We start from the raw sequence: 5,000 nt of genomic DNA on the forward strand, positions 1-5,000 counted from the left end.
GTTGATTAAATAAAAGAATGGTTGGTAAAATGCAGTCTAAAATGACATTCTTTTGAATATTGACTGCGGTCAACACTAAAATTACAATTATGGATGTTTAAAAACTTCTATCCAGTTATGTCTGACAGAACAGAGGGTGCTACTTTTGTTGATTAAATAAAAGAATGGTTGGTAAAATGCAGTCTAAAATGACATTCTTTTGAATATTGACTGCGGTCAACACCAAAATTACAATTATGGATGTTTAAAAACTTCTATCCAGTTATGTCTGACAGAACAGAGGGTGCTACTTTTGTTGATTAAATAAAAGAATGGTTGGTAAAATGCAGTCTAAAATGACATTCTTTTGAATATTGACTGCGGTCAACACTAAAATTACAACTATGGATTTTTAAAAACTTCTATCCAGTTATGTCTGACAGAACAGAGGGTGCTACTTTTGTTGATTAAATAAAAGAATGTGTTCGAAATTTCGTGCAGATTTCTGATTTCAACAGGAAGATGTTTGAGTTCGACAAGATACGTTAAAGAAGGTCGTAGGTAAAGATTGTGAAAATAGCACTCATAGTAAAAAGGGTAACCCGGTTGATCCAAATAAAAATGAAATGCATGAAAAGGTATAAATAAAACGATGTGAAAGTTATGGAAATCAATAATTTATATCATTAAAAACATCATTCAAAAAAAATATTTATCAAACCCCGTTTAGTACAAAGCTTGGCATACATGAACAAGTTAATAAGAAGTAGTTACCTATTTATTTCTACCTGTTTACAGACTGCCGTAAATAGATATAGAAGATGCGTAGTGTCATCGGAATGGCGTTTTCTATCCTGGGGCGAAATGCGACTGCCACTCTCTCACTGTTATTCTCTTGCCTATTTTTCCCGAGGCATGACCTTTAAGCAATCCGAGCGGTCTGATTGTTGCATTCAAGCCAGAAGGCAAACAATGAAATCTTAACTGGTTTGTTGCAAATATAACACAGCGTTTACCGTCGCTTGGCATACAGAGTCGAGCCATTGACAAAGAAAACGATGCGTTTGGTCGGTCCTTGGTGACTCTCAGTCTGAAAAGGCTGGCGTCTTAAAGGAGGCTTTGCGTTCGCGGTTTGGAATAGATTTGAATGTCCGTCGAGGCTGACGTTTGATTGCAATGACATTTTCAGCGGGGGATACTTAAGATTACACAGTATTCTTGGCAAATAGAGACGTACAAATATAAGTCTGTTTGTTTCTTTAGAATTTGGCAGATTTTTACTGTTTTTATAATCTGTATTTAATCGATGAATTAATTTCCGATTTCTTCTTATATATATATATATAAAGTTACGTTGTTTGTGTGTTCCATCCTCATATGTCCCGAAACCGCTGAGACTATCTTTTTCACAATTTACAAAGTTAATTTATGTCTGACAGTGTACTTAGATAGTTTTTGCACATAAATTCACCCCATAAAAATCAAAAATGAAAAAAACTCGATCCTTAAAACAGAAAAGTATTTCTTTCTCATAAATGAAGAAATAATTTTTACGAATGAAAATTGTTTATGTTACTCCAGTCAAGGGAGATAATTCGCAGCAATTAAATTAAGATCATTCTTAGAAATTCATTTCTTATTAAGAAATGCAACTGTTGTCATCTGGATCTCAGTGTTAGAGTAGTCAACTGCAGATCGAATGGCCCCATGTCCATTCCTAGGTGTACCTTATCATTTTCTTTTTTTTTCGGATTAAAGCGTTTAAATTAATTATACAAGAATAGCTACCAGTTAAAATTGCCGAAAGTAATTTCTTCGTTTGCATATTTAGAAAAAAAAAAAAAAAAACATTAATCAGATATTAATTTTCCAGGGAATTTATCATCAAACCCACATGTCAGCTGGCGTGGCAATGTAAACAAACACAGGCGGAATCAAATTATTTGTTTTGGAATTATTTCACCGTGCAAATTCATCGTATTATTTAATGTTCAATAAGGAATTGTTTTTATAATAATACGTACGCAATCTGTATTAATTTAAATATCATGGTTAAGCATATTGCACGACCGGGAAACGCCGGGCGTCCAGCGATAATAATAATAATAATAATAATAATATATATATATATTTATATATATATATATATATATATATATATATATATAATCGGGTTTTTTTGTTATTATTCATTGAACTTTTGAATAGTCAAGTCGCTGCCTGATGATATCTGTTGTTTGATTGAAACAAGTGGCTATTTGTAGCAGCAGGATGTGTGCATGTTTATATAACAATAAACAAGTATATATATATATATATATATATATATATATATATATATATATACAAACAACATAATGTTTGAATTTGCCCGATTATTCTTGAAACAATTGTAACTAACGATGAAATACACTATTTTTTGCTTTCAACCCATTCTTTGAAGTAGTGGTTTTTGTTAAAATATATACGAATCCTCAATTATGAAATATGATAATTTTGTAGCTTACAGTTTTAGTTGTCTCTTTTTTATTGGTATATGAGCGATTACTGAATTATATAAACCCAGTTAAATTCGGAATACTACAAATAAGAATATATATATAGTGTGTGTGTGAATGTATGTTTGATGTCAAACTTCTACTAATCCAAAAATAAGCAAATGCATATTGAAGGGACTAGCATTAATTGAAACCGCATTACACGAAAGCTAGTCATAAATGGCCCCTTTCCTCCGAAAAACAAACTCGTGTAAAGAGTTTATAAAATGCGGGATTTTTAAAAAAATAAACGGATACATGAAAAGTCAAGTATATAAAAAAAACATATGAAAAGATATGGAGAGATCAAGTTTAATCATTACGAAAAGATATTAGGAAATAATGCCCCCCCCCCCGGAAAAAAGCCGGAATTATGCTGCTGACGCGCAGACTCTAATTAAAATCCAAATGTATGTGAAGGATTGTAATGAAAATCCTGATAAACACTATCAATATAATCGTGGAATAACACTTGGGTTCTTCCTAAATAATATGTTCATATATGCTATGGCGACATGTTTTTTTTTGGGTGGGGGGAGGGTCGATTCCGATTGAACTATGATTTGGGCCAAATAATAGATATATTACATTGCTTCTTATATTGTTTACGGTATAAACTAAAAAGAATTATTTATCGCGTTTTGTAGTAAAGTTGTTGTTTTTAATTGTAATCTTTATGCTAAATAGCAAAATTTATGACAACATATAAATGTTATTTAGTCAAACCACCTTTCCCATGGAATAAGTCAATTTATGACAATCCATGGATTAAGAAAAACAGTTTACATTTTCGTATTACACTTCGGAAAAAATAATTGTCCTATTTATATATATATATATATATATATATATATATATATATATATATATATATATATATATATATATATATATATATATATATTTAGTGAATTTAATTTCAGATTTTTATTTTACTCTTAATCTTTGCTATTGGGATTTTGTTTTTTATTAAGATGTTTATGAGTATTCATACTAGTATTTTTATAGACTTACATTTTACAGTATTGTACCAGCTGTAATCTGCAAGTAGATAAAAATTTAAGACATATACATGTGTGTGTGTGTGTGTGTGTGTGTGGCATAATAGCGTTGAAACAACAGTTCTTACTTGATCACCGAAGTGGATATATATATATATATATATATATATATATATATATATATATATATATATATATATATATATATATATATATATACACACACATTTTTTATATGTTATTATTCAGTGGTAAGGTAACCAGTGAAGCATAAAGAGGTGATCTTAAGAGTGCTCAATACCGAAGTAGAGTAATATATATTTAGTATTTTTTTTTTATTTTTAGAGAAGCAGTAATATTCTGCTACGCATCCATGAGTATGTTTCAAGCAGCTAATTTTTATAAACTAGACACAACTTGCATATTAGACCAAAATTGCAATGAATATTCCAGGTCTTAATTTAGGACAGAAAAAAGTAAAAAAAAATATAAGTGTGTGGCTGCATGCCACTTATCCAAGATACTCCTGTTGACGGAGGGTCCTGACGAGGGATTTTTTAACGACCAGAAATAAGCAAACTCTGAGTGTCTTCCCTTTTCCGCCCCTTCCTTTCAACGTCATCTCCCGCTTCATTCGTTCCTAATTCATTTTGTATGTGTATTCTTCTTCTCTCGCCTTCTCCTTTATCTCCCTCTCCGTTCTTCCTTTTCTCTTCCTTAACCGACCTAAGTAGCACAACACGGAGTTAGCGGAGGAATTTTTGATCTGACCCATGAGGAGGCACACTCTTTGACCACAGCAGATCATATTACGAACCTCTGAAAATCAAATGACCTATCTTTAAACCTAAAACAACTTTCGCAGAAAGATTCTGGCACACAAATCCACAACTACTTCCTAAATTAAACCCAATATACGCGGGTATCCTTCGATAAGTAGCACGCAAACACATTGATAGGATCCACCCTTTCTTCCCTAAATATCCCAACCTCGAATTTTTAAGAGCAGCAAATGGCCACTCTACCCCATACCCTTTCTAGTCGTTTTATACACTTATATAATTCCATGCATTGTTTCTATTCATTGCAGTTTTGATTTTCCCTATGCGAGACCGCATGACTAGGTCTCAAGTTTAAAAAACCTAGCTGACCGATTAATGTTTATGATTGTGTAGCAATATAAGACTGATAATGTAAAACCACACACACACACACACACACACACACACATATATATATATTTATATATATATATACAACTCGTAATTAGCAATCACATGACGTTCACATTGTATGTATACACAGAAAATTACTAACATAATTTTTATAAGGGAATATGATTGAGGATGATGGAAGTACTTCTATAGAATGCACTCACCAAGAAACTTAAGGGTCAAACCTAATCATTTTTTTAGAAAAGCGCAAAAAAAAAATCGGAGATTGGAGAGAGTAAAAAAGAAAATAGTGAAACAGAAAATCCGTG

Source organism: Euprymna scolopes, chromosome 20 (genome assembly GCF_053919585.1).
Source record: "Euprymna scolopes isolate OS-2025 chromosome 20, ASM5391958v1, whole genome shotgun sequence".
In the NCBI taxonomy this organism is placed as follows: Eukaryota; Metazoa; Mollusca; class Cephalopoda; order Sepiida; family Sepiolidae; genus Euprymna; species Euprymna scolopes.